This window comes from Rhinopithecus bieti, unplaced genomic scaffold, assembly GCF_001698545.2.
Source record: "Rhinopithecus bieti isolate Rb0 unplaced genomic scaffold, ASM169854v2 scaffold_13207, whole genome shotgun sequence".
NCBI classification, from domain to species: domain Eukaryota; kingdom Metazoa; phylum Chordata; class Mammalia; order Primates; family Cercopithecidae; genus Rhinopithecus; species Rhinopithecus bieti.
In genome coordinates, this window is record NW_016807866.1 from 4969755 (window position 1) to 4982654 (window position 12900).

The following is a 12900-nucleotide window of genomic DNA, read 5'->3' on the forward strand; positions in this document are numbered from 1 at the left end:
TCCCATCTCAACTCCAAACAGCTTGCCTGGGTAACTTTCTAAATAAAGACAGGGCTCTTCCTGAGAGACATGCAGATGTCAGACATTAAAATTAAAAAAATAAACGAGACAAAAACAAAAATAAGAATAAGGACTTCCTCGCACTGGCCTCTCCTCTATGGGAGCCTCTCCATGACTTCAACCAAATCGCTTCTGGCTTCTGCGTACGCAGCCCTATGCCCTGCGGGGAGTCCCTGATTGCTGCTGCCCTTGCTCATCCTTGAGGCAGGTGGTCACTTCACCCCCCTTCCCTTTGTGAGAGTCTTTATGTAGTGCTCTTGACCAGAATGCGGCAATATAGCTGCTTCTCACTGCTTGCCACTGCTCAGTCCATCCCTTCCACCTAGTTATGTCCTTCAGATAAAGTTTCCATAAGACCCCAACAGAGAGCCTGGTTCAGACTCCACAGTGACATCATGCCAGCCTCTATCCCAGCAAGAAGGGAAGATGCATGAGTAACCAATTCCATAGAGTCGGCAATTTCAGTGTTTCTGTTTGGTTAAAGCCATGGCCATCTCAACAGCCTTGAACCCAAATATTTTTAAACAAAGGAGGGAAGGAGGAAAAGAAACAGAGGAGAAATAGTAAAGGGGTTCAGGATGCTGCACAATCGGCTTTGGACAGGCTAGGTCAGACGTCGGGGTGGAGGTAAGAGGAGAGCCTCAAACCTCTTCAACAGCCACAGAAGCTAAAGAAAGCACAGGAAGGTCTGTCCTTCAGGCCCCTCCCTAGGGATTTCTTTTTTTTTTTTTTTTTTTTGAGACGGAGTCTCCCTCTGTCGCCCAGGCTGGAGTGCAGTGGCTGGATCTCAGCTCACTGCAAGCTCCGCCTCCCAGGTTTACGCCATTCTCCTGCCTCAGCCTCCCGAGTAGCTGGGACTACAGATGCCCGCCACCACGCCAGCTAGGTTTTTGTATTTTTTAGTAGAGACGGGGTTTCACCGTGTTAGCCAGGATGGTCTCGATCTCCTGACCTCGTGATCCGCCCGCCTCGGCCTCCCAAAGTGCTGGGATTACAGGCGTGAGTCACCGCACCCGGCCCCTAGGGATTTCCACTGGTGGTGAGTAAATGGTTCAGTTCCAAGATGTAATTATGAGTTCACTGTTCAGGAGACACCTAGAATTCTTTCCAGAAAGGGAACTCTGCCAAGATTTTACCCCCATGTTATTACCACCATCATACTAAACTGTCCACATTTGCATTTGACCCACAGCCTCCCTGTATTCTGTATGTGTTCAATTCCTGCATGTTCTGCAGAGGCCATCTAAAACTAGGTTTTATTCACTTCCCACCTTGCAGCATTTGCTTTAAGGAACTTCAGCTTTCTTGTATATTTCTTCATGGTTTAGGAAGATCCTAGGAAAATCTCCCTTCAACACTGAGATCAAATAGGTGGAAGCTGTCGACATGCAGTAAGGTGGCATTGAGAGGAAGCCAAGGTGGTGTGAAGGAGTTCCTGGTAAATCCACAGTGTATGTACATCATGGCCTCACTTCTCAGAAAATGACAATAAGGCAAATAATTGACACTTTTTGGGAAGCAAAATGAACCAAGACATGGGAGTTGGAAAGGCGTCTGTACAGATACTGCTGGCCCCCTACAATAATTCCATATTTGACAGGCACGTGGCAGTTCAGAAAACAAGCACATTTTCTTCTTTGCAGCTGGGTGGTTGATTTGCAAATGGGCCTTTATATCTCCAAATAATGAAATAAACACGTGTTTAGATTTTAAGGCAATGCCATATTGTTATAAAACATTCTAAGTGCTTGACTCTCAATTCCTGTGCTTATCTTGGAGCAGATGGTCCCATAGAATGTGAAAGGAAGAAATGTATAAAACTTGCAGGTCGTGCCCCAAAAGGGGAGCCCATGTTCTCCCTTGCTCCATGTTCTCCCTTTCTCCTTCACACTCCCCTTCTTGTTGACTAGAAAGCAGCTTGGCCATGAGCCACCATGGACCACGGAAGTGTGACCAACATGCTAGGATAATGGACAAACAAGACAGAAGGATCTTGGGCTCCACTGACTTCACTGAGCAAACCTGCCATGCCAGCTTGAACTTTTGCACTTCTATCTGGTTTGGAAGACTGTTACATTAGTGACAAAGACAAACCCATCTTCTTAGCAATATGTGAACTCTGGATCAAACTGTTCTGGGGGCATCTGTACACACATGGATGTCTGAGCATACACACCAGCACTAAAAGTATATCAAAGTCCAAACTGACTCTATATCTCAACATTTGGGCAGCACACTTTTGAAATCCTGATTGTTGCCGGGCGTAGTGGCTCACGCCTGTAATCCCAGCACTTTGGGAGGCCAAGGCAGGCGGATCACAAGGTCAGGAGATCAAGACCATCCTGGCTAACATGGCGAAATCCCGTCTCTACTAAAAATACAGAGAAAAAAAAAAAATTAGCCAGGCATGGTAGCGGTCGCCTGTAGTCCCATCTACTCGGGAGGCTGAAGCAGGAGAATGGCGTGAACTAGGGAGACAGAGCTTGCAGTGAGCCGAGATCGCGTCACTGCACTCCAGCCTGGGTGACAGAGCGAGACTCCATCTCGAAAAAAAAAAAATCCTGATTGGTACCTTAGCAAAACCAGAGTGAAAAGCTGACTGTCTTTCTGTCTATGTGGGGACAGGCCAATGTCTCCTCTGAGCTCTGCCAGCCATTTCACAAAGATACACCTCAGCCATAAAAACAATATATGATTATACGTATCCTAGAAAACAATGTGCCGTAATAAAGTGGCATAAAGGAGCATATGTTTTTTAGGGATTGAGAAGGAATTTTACAATAATGTTTACATAAAACAGTGAAGCAAATTTAGAGAAAACAGCACCTTTGCAAATGTTTCCACAATTGGCACACTGACCACTGACAAGATTCAAAAATTGGACAAACATTGAAGTCAATTTAAAAGCACTTTTTTTTTCCTTTTTTTTTGGTATTTGAAAACAGCGAACTGTTGAAAGTCTTTTTAAAAAAAAGAAACCCTATTATGCTGACAATTTAGTAAGCTCATTCGTTTACAACTGGTTTTTTGTTTTGTTTTGTTTTGTTTCTTTATCCCCAGTGTATGTTTTCTTAAGTGATATCTCATTTATTTTAAGCCTGGAATAGAGCTTTCTCTGCATTTGAGCAGTCCAGGATGGAGCTACTGAAAGAAAGGTCTGTGACCAGTGAGATCCAGGAAGTATGTGTAACCAGTCTGCATCAAGATAAGCACAGAGGCTGGAAGTACCTAGAAAGTTTTATAGCAATATAACATAACCACGACATCCAAATGCATGACCGACTTTCTAATCATTAGTTTTCACCATATTTTACCAAAGCATCAATACTCAATGGATTTGAATTTTTTTTTAATGGCTCTTCACCAAGATAGCAATGGTCTAGTAACCAACTTGCAGATATAAAGACCCATTTACAAATTTGCCTGCAGCTTCCTATGCCTCCACTCACACACAACTGACATCAAAATTTCTTACATACACAAGCACATTGCACGAGCTACTGCCCACAATAAAAACAAAGCGAGAACTTATTTCACATATTATTGCCACCTGACGATAGGGCAAGACGGTTTCAACAGACACATTTGCAATTTATAGTTTTATGATAACATAAGAATTGGGCAGCAATTATTTTTATAAGAGAAAACAACTTGTATTTGTGTGTGTGCATGAGTATGTGCCTCCATCATAAAAACAATAATCGCCCCCATGTCTTCTCCATTTTGTCTTCAATTCTGGTTCTTAGGATTTTCTCCAGGTGTTAGTAGCTACACCTCTGGAAAGGGTTTTTTGTTAATACCAAAAGCATTTTGACTTATTTCTTCGGGGGGGAAAAAAAAAAAGAAACAGAAATGAAAGCATGCCCTCTTTTAAACTGGAAAGCTTTATTTTACCCCTGGAGAAAAGCAGCCTGGTTAAATGTCTGAACTTATTGTTATTATTATTTTATTGAGCAATAAACTAAAGTGTGATTGAGCCACCAGTGACTCGGATATATTGTTAAGCTTGGAATCACATGGTTGAATGACTGGCTGGCCCAGAACGTGGGCGATTCAAATGATTCAGAAGACAAATGAGGCAGGAGCAAGAATGTCTCACACCAATACAAACCCAATTAACGTCAACAAAATCCTGCAAAATTTATTGTTGCTTGGCCTCTGAAAATGGTGGAACCAACTCTTTTCCTGTGCCTGCAGGGCAAATTCATTAGATGGAAAACGGGATTTTGTTAACCATGAAGTTCAGTAACATAAACAAAGAGTCAGTGCCATGGTCCTTGAGGCACCTGCAGAGGGTCAACCGCAAAGAAGGGAAGGAAGAGAGAGACGCTGATCTTGCTCTGCAATGCCCATGAGTGGTGACACAGTTGGTGTTTCATAAATAATGTCTTCTTAAAGTCACAGTCCAGGATAAAACCAGTATATCTGATTGCCATTCAGTTTGTTAATTAATGATCATATATAAAGAGAGAAAGAGAGAGAAGAGAGACGAAGGGAGAAAAAGAGATACTTTGCCTGCAAGTTCACCAAAGATTACCATCTTGGTTTGTGCTTGGTTTTTTGTTTCAGTTTCTCGAGTAAGAGTGATTCACTTGTGCTGATTCAGCTTGAACCATGTTTACATCAGATGCTCTTATGCCCACAACTGACAAATCTAAGAGTAGTCATGAAACAAAACGGGCCTCACTGGCCCCAAAGTCATCAAACCTACAATTTTGACCTCTATGCTATGTGCCCACAGAACTGGACGACGCTTCTGAACTCATCTCACCCTAAGCACTGTGAAACGCTCCGTCACTGTGATATTTGACAGCAAGGATGGCGCCACCTCTGAGAGAACTCATGCCGCAGAGCTCAACAACATACCCGTTGTTCAAAGTAGAGATGATGGGTGTTGAAAGGGCCACAACACAGAGGGCTTTTGTGTGATCAGACTTACTCTGCGTGGGGTAATAGGAGTGTCGTCTGAAGAGTGGTTTGGCTGGATAAGACCACACACACACAAAAAAATGTACCAAACAATCAAAAAGCTCAACCATGGATTATCAAGACCATTTTCCCACCCACACTTGATTCTGAATTCAATCAAACCCTTAATGACTCCTATGAGGATTTCAGGGTGTTCTATCAAAAATCTGTTGAAATAGACCCAAACACAGCAAAATATTAAGGTGAAATATTATCAGTACCAGAAATATTATCAGTACCAGAAAATATCTCCAATACTTTTCTCAGTTTTCTGTTTCTTATGATTATGATGATGATTCATTTGTGCTGATTCAACTTGAACCATATTCATATCAGATGCTCTTATGCCCACGGTTAACAAATCTAAGAGTGATCATGAAACAAAACAGAACTCAGAAAGCAGGAAAGTATCCCCAATACTTTTTCCCTTATAAAGAACATACCATTTGTTGCTAGATACAGCCCACTATGGAAGCAGGAAAAAAAAATCTACTTAGTCACTGAATCAACACTTACCATGTGCCTGGCATGGTGCAAGGCTCATGAGGTGGGATTTATTTCTTCATGCTTTTATTTTGTTTCCATCTTTAATAGTGATCAGAGCGATGAAGAAAATCTTGGAGGGCAATGAAACAGAATCACAGAAGGGAATTTTGTTTCATTCAGAACTGGGAACAGCCTATTTGAGGGAGGACAGTTACGTGAGATTTAAAAGATAGTGGTTAAGCTACTGTGACTCCCAGTGTCTTTTAACTTTGTATTTTTACTGAGACCCACAAGAGAAATTCATAGGGGACTGTTGGTTCTGGATTTTTAGGGACAACCAAGATTGACATGTGATTAATTTTCTGAAGACAACTAGATTCTGGTCATGACAAGGGGCTTCTGGAATGAAAAGTTAGGACCACAGAGGGCCAGGGCGAAAGTGGGAATGGGACCAAAAACACCAGTAGGACCAAGAACCAGCGAGGACAGGGCAAGGGAGAAAGGAGTGTCAGAGAGCAGGTAACATGGCCTCCAAGAAGGTCAGGTGCAGAATGAAGGACATCAGGAGAGTATCTGTCCATTAACCTGCCTGGAGCCCTCTTTGCATTCTCCTAGACACCTGAAACTATTCTGCAGCGTTTTTCTTTGCTGATTTAGGCATTACAAAAAATGTAGAGTTTCACTGCTGGTTTTTCTCCAGACCATTTGTGCATTCTTGCTCTGAGCACCCCAATCCATAATCATTGTCAGCTGAGACGAAACTAGCTGCTAAACTACTTACCAATGTATTATTCAGTCTCCACGGCATCGATCCCAGCAGAAATGCAGATCAGCTTTCCAGGGTGAACCTCCCTCCTGAAGAAGTGAGTCTAGGCCAGCAACTGCCGCCTGGAGGAATCCTGAAGTGCCCCCCAGATGTGTAGGGTCTTGGTTGTCACAGAGTGCATTTGACACATCACAGGCAGGGCTCCGTAATCTGCTGCCTCCAGCAGTAAGGTAATGATGTTGTAGTTTCTCTTCTCTTCCTCTTGCCCACTAGAATTTACTTGGATCCTAGCGAATAAAGAAGGGAGAAGGGAGATGAGTCCTCCCCATCACCTGCTAGCATCCACCACCATTTTGGAATAGCTGGGCTCTGCAGCTGTGTAGACGACAAGGTGCATACCAGTGCCACATAGCCATGTTTCAGGACCAGCCAATAGTCAGGGCACACAGCGTAAAGTGAGAGAGAGGAACCGAGGCTGGAGGGCTCAGGGCACATGCCCAAAACTACAGACACTAAAATGACTGGAACCCTGTTAAATAAAGCGAACCCTCTTTTCCACAATTTCCTTTGCTTTCTATCAGCCTTGGCAATTGAAAGAGCCTAGCTGGGGCCACGACAAGAAGGAGCCTAGCTGGGGCCACTCTGCAAATTCATGAGGCAGGGGAGACGTCCAAGCTCGGCATATGCATGATGATTACAGGAAGAAGAAAACATCTGAACTATTTAGCATCTCACAGCTCAAATGGGGCAGTTGCTGAGACGCTGGTGCAGAAGAGACAAATGGGGTGGGGAAAATTTTCTAATCTTAATAAAATCCTTTTGCTTTTTCCAGTAAGTAAAGGAGTGAGTGATGACGTGTCTGACCCTTCTTTAATATCATCAACTGGAGCAAGAAAGACCTGAAAGAAAATATTTAGAAAAAGAGTGTTCATATTATGCCTTGCCTGTGCTATGCCTTAATACATTCTCTCATTAGCAATAAGCCAATTCCATATAAACAATGTTTTCTCAGCAGGCAACAGCAAGTTAATAAGGTACTCTTAACACTCATTAAAGCTCATATGCTTCAAGAACATGCTTGGAAATATTGTGGGTTTCCTGGCGCTCGGCACACATTTCAATGGGGAATAAATGGGTGCATGGAATACAGTGAAGAGCAAGTTCCTTCAACACGTTCTGTCTTTTCTTGCCACTGCTCAGTAACAAAGGAAGCAGTGAGCAAAGCAATTATTTGGGCTTTACCTGGAAACAGGAAAAGACCAGACATCTAAAATTGGACAAAATGTACATGTCAGAGACTAATTCAGACTTTTTTAAATGACATTTTTTGTTACCTTGGGAAGATGTTTTAAGTTTTGATTGGAAACAAATGTCACCTTTGAGGCAGATGGGAAAGTAATCTAAATTTAGAAAATGTAAGTCATTATTAATTGACCTTAGTTATCAGAGAAAGTTTTTTTCAAAGATCTGCTAACTTCAACTCCAAACTGGACACAACTGCTTCCTTTAACTTACTTCCTTTAACTCCTCAATCAGCTATGATAACTCATACTCGAGATTGATTTTATTTGCCTTTAACCAAAACTTGTTAGAAACAGCCTGGACAATTATTTCTCTTTCTTCATCCTATTTGTTTTTGTTACTTCTGTGGGAAAATGTGGCCAGTGTTTGCAAAACACCACAAGAAACACCTCTCAATTGTTTTCTGGCATTATTAACTTGCTATTGTTACCAGCAACTCTGCATCTCCACAACTACCAATATAGAGTTTATTGCTTGTTTTTTTACTTGGATTGATTGACATTAATAGGGTGAAATGTAACAACTTACAGTCAGTATTTTGGAATAACAAAAATGATTATTTTGGAAGTTCTTTGCAATATTCTATATAGTTCAAAAGCCAACATCTAAAATGTATACTCCTTGGAGAAATATAACAATTTAGTTTCAATTATAAATTAAATACATGTAAACTCCTTAAATCATTCTTATAATTGGCAACTGTAAATCAGTTACCAGGATCTTTCAAGAATATTATTTAAAGCCATATAGTATAGAAGTGTTTTCTATTGATTAAAAATAGATGCAGATAGAGATTCCATACTAGATGCTTACCCACATCTTCATTTACCTTACTTTTTCTTTCTCTTATGAAGCAAAACTGTTTTACAAAATAGGATTGTTATTTCTAGGCTCCCCTAATGACCCATTATGATCAAAATGACAAACTTAGTAGTTTTAACTTTAATTGGTTTGGTACAACCAATGCTTTAATTTGGTAAGTAGATTCACTTCTCCATATATTTCACATGTTAAAAGGTTACTTTTATTTTTAAGTAAAAATAAAATAATTGTGTTAGTTTCAATAAAATTACTTCCTTTTTCCTTTTCAACTCCTGCTTTCCTTCTTTCATTGGACGTTATGTGCACTTCCAGCATTGCCAACATTTTACAGTTTCAATACCCTACTGTGAACATACTTATTTTTAATTTGAAGCAAATTGAAACACATTTTAAGAGTTGAAAGTTCACATCCTCCTTTTAAAAACCCCAGTGCACTTCAGTGTGTCACAAAGTCAGATCTGATTACCACTGAGTTAGCGGTCAAATTATTTGTATCCAAATTAGGATTTCTCATCTTTCTTTCTAAAATTGTCTGTGTTCTGAAGTTTTAATAGGAAAAAAAACCTTATTTTATGATTCTGTTTCTGGCAATTAAATAATTTTGAGACAAAGGGATACTTTGGCTCAAAATTATTTTAAGAATAAGAAAATCGAGCTCTAGTACATATAATTTATCACGTGGCAAACAAGAAAAATAAAATGCTGAATTAACTGACAACTAACTCATTAACAATATTCCTTTGTTCAGTGTCTGTTATGCTGTTATTGGGAATCCAGAAAAGCTAATCTATTGAATACAATTTTTAAGAAAACAAGTTAAATTTTATATTCTACTCTGAGATGTTCTGGCTGTACTGTCACCTGTCCTAACTGAAACAAGGGTATTAAACATCATTTTTAATATAAATACATTTCATTGTCATTTAAGTTATTATCAAGCCGCTGAAGGGCCTAAGAGTTGATATTCCTTCACTTCAAAAGAGAATATTCCTGGTGACGATGTGCCCAGCAACTGCACTCATGTGGTTTTGATTTTTATTCTCTTCTTGTCTTTATAATTTTTACTTTGATTTTTTTCATATAGTCACAGAACTGACTTAGCAGTGTGACTTTTTTCCTAATTCATTCATTTGGCCATTCTAAACCTTTCATTAAGCATCTGATATATAGTCATGTAGTTTATTTAAATAAATAGGCAGTAGTGCAGGACAGATACTGAAATTAATCCCAGCTGTGTCACTACTTAGCTGAGTGAACTTGACTTTGACCTTGCTTAACCTCAATTACCTCACCTGAAAATGGGGACAATATAATGATTATATAGGATTATTCAGAAGGTGACATGAGATCAACATAAAGCACATTGCCCTGTGCCTAGCGTATTGTAAACTCTCAAGAAATAGTAGCCACTATGAAAGATAAAAGCGAGTTACTAAAACGCTATAAAATTATATGAATTTAATTGTAGAACTTACTAGAAAGGCATTCATTATGTAAAAGAAATCTTAGAATGGAAATAGGAGCCTCAAACATTAGCATGATTGAAGACAATAGGGACTGTTTCAATATGGCCAGAGTAATACTGACATGGAGCCGGTATACTGATATTTATGACATTAAGCCCTTCTTGTCCCATCAGAATTCTGGGCAGCTCTCTGGGATTGATATACATTCTGGAACTTTCTAAATGAGCTGATAGGCCCCACAGTCAAGTTACCTTTGAATCCTTAGTTGTGAAAAGCATGGTGTTGGAGCTCCCAGACCGTATAGTTTAGTTAATGCCTCCCCTATTTTGCTGTAGTATTTTGTTCTGAGTTATTTGTGCTTTGTTACTTTCCAATCACAAACAACTATGTTTATTTTACTCCTCCTAATGGATGTGCCATGCTACAGTATTTCTTTACTAACAAGCTTTACATCTTAAACACTTTTAGGGTATGAATTACCAAGGGGAAGAAGTACTTTCCACTCATTTGCCTTTTAGCATTTACGTTTTCTTCTTAGCTATACAACAAGGAAGAGCATTTGGTATATCCCAAGCCCCAGAACTGGGTAATGAGTTCTTTTATTTATTTAAACTATTTGCTTCATTTGTTTAAATATCAAATAAATCATTAGTAATTTCTTCAGTGTTCATTACACATTCAAACCAAGAAGAAAAGAAAACAAGTATGATCATATTGTGAGGTTTATATGATAAAGAGTAAACTGAACTCTTGATTTACCACAGAGGAGTGTTGTGCAGAAAGCATGATCATCCATTTCCACGGGTAAGTTTTCTGACTCTTCATAAAACTTGCCAAGCTTTCCTCACATCATTAAGAGTCAAATTCTAACGCAAGAAATCATTTGTTTTTACCTCAACAATTGTATCTTGACTTTTATTTATAGCCATATGAATGTTTTCCAGTCCCTATGTCTCTCCTCAATCAGATTAAAAAAGAAACAGAGAGAGAGAAAGAAAAAAAATTCCCTTTCATTGCATCCCCACAAAGTAACTCATGAAGTTCATCATCTGTGAAGGACAGAAAAGGCAAATTAACAGTACGACTGAAAAGGGAACAGGCGGCATCTTGACGTCTCATAGAAGAACTTTTGGATGCGCTTCCTTTCGTGGTTCCCAGGCCCAAGTGAAAGTTCCCAAGCACCTTCTTAAGCAAGTTTCATGTTGGGAAAGTTTAATGTTACGAGTCATATTGATTATGTCAGTCCATTTTTTTAAGCCTAAACGAAATTAATAGCATCACGCATGACTTACAATAAACCCTAATGAAACGCTCAGAACCGTTTAAAAAGCTGCAGCAGGTTTTTAAGGAAATTGGTTGCCTGTATTTACTCTTTGAATTAAGTGTTAAAGGAAAACAGAATAATAATATATAAAACCTGGGTTTCCTGTAACAACAATAATTATGATAACTAACATCTGTATATGGCTTTACAGTTTGCAAAGTGCTTTCTCATACATTACCTCATTTAGCGGAGTGGAAATGTTTAATGATCCCAGTTCCAAACTGCCTTTCATTAATAGTATGTATGTTATATTAATAAGCACATTTAGAAGAAACTATCTTTATAAGCACTCTGCTAAGTGTGAACAAACGCCTGATAAGGAGATGCTGAAATCCAATATCAACCCCATAAATCAAATAAACATCAAATAAAATCTGTCAAACACTTCATAACATTGTGTGCGTGTCATCAAACTCAAGGCAAGTCCTGCTGTGTCACCTCAAAATGATGAAGAGACCTAAGGTGTGAGAGCATGCTGTTAGAAGTTTCATTAAAGCCTTATTTACTAGTTCAGAACGAATTTACATTGATCTTTTAAACTATTGCTAACCACAAGTGCATTAAACCTAAACAGTCTTCATTTACTGAGAAATAAATGTGTCAGCAGAACCATGACTTTTGTCCAATGTTGTTCCGGCATTTAAGGCATTTAATTCACAAAGGCTCAGTGTTAAGCTTTTTATTGCTTGTTGTGCTAAAGCATGTTCGTTTAATTGCAAATATATTTCCTTCCTGCATCATTATCAAAATTGTTATCTTAAGGAAATATTGTTTTTAAATAATCTGCTGGAAAACCAGTGTGGTACGTGGGCTTATTCAGAATAATTGTTTCCTGCTACAGATGGGTTAGCAATTAAGTGGTAACATTGCTTAAACAATTTTAAAAGGAGGTGAGGATAAACGGAGTCAGATTGTGCTGATCCGAGTTATAAGAAGCTTTGGCATTTTTGTGGAGTCAACATGCACTCGTGGCTGATTTAATCAATACCTCACTGTTTACATTTTTAAGTAACTTTGTTACTGGTTCCAGGGCCTAATCTAATAAATAAGCAATTGCAATGTATTGTATAATTTTGTGAGATGTAAATTATGTCAAAAGTCACCTCGGTCTTTCTGTCTTTGAAATGGAGACAAACGTCTTGGATTTGACTTTGACTTTGAACTTTTCCTATATTAACTTAGGGAAAAGTCTTGAAATCAGGCTTCAGATTTTAAAAATCCCAGTAACACTATTATGAGGACACCAATACTAAAGGCAGAAAATTAGGGACACTATTTTAAATAAGAAAAGAAACGGCAACACCTGACTTCAGATACTCCAGGGATTACATGCAGTTTTTAAATTGTTTTTCAGCAGCTAAATACAACAGACATGAGGTTTCCATTTCAGTGAGTGAAAAATTACTGACAGTACTCCCACTAAATCACACTAAATAAGTTGCATCATGTTGTCCAATACATGGGACTTTAAAAAATGCTGAAAGATAAATCCTTTGCCTAATTGTATTTAAATTCAAGAACAGAACAACTCTTTACTGAGGAGATGAGCATAAAGGCACCTTTATGAGTATTCATTATTCCTGGAGCTAGTTCTATTGATAACTAGAAAGTAAACCACAATAAGCCAAGTTTCCAATGGGAAGCAACTGAGGTAACCCACATTTCAATATCACTGTCCAGCTAAAAATAAAAATCCCAGAAACTGA

At 39.0% G+C, this 12900-nt stretch overlaps 1 long non-coding RNA gene across 2 annotated transcripts in view; it reads right to left on the reverse strand.

Annotated features, from left to right (window-relative positions):
- The window catches only part of LOC108536894 (uncharacterized), a 281687-nt gene that overhangs the window by 204230 nt on the left and 64557 nt on the right, over positions 1-12900 (reverse strand). For both annotated transcript variants that reach the window (XR_001887650.1, XR_001887649.1), the window contains exon 3: positions 6296-6567. This is a non-coding gene — a long non-coding RNA (uncharacterized LOC108536894). The remainder of the gene's footprint in view (positions 1-6295; positions 6568-12900) is intronic.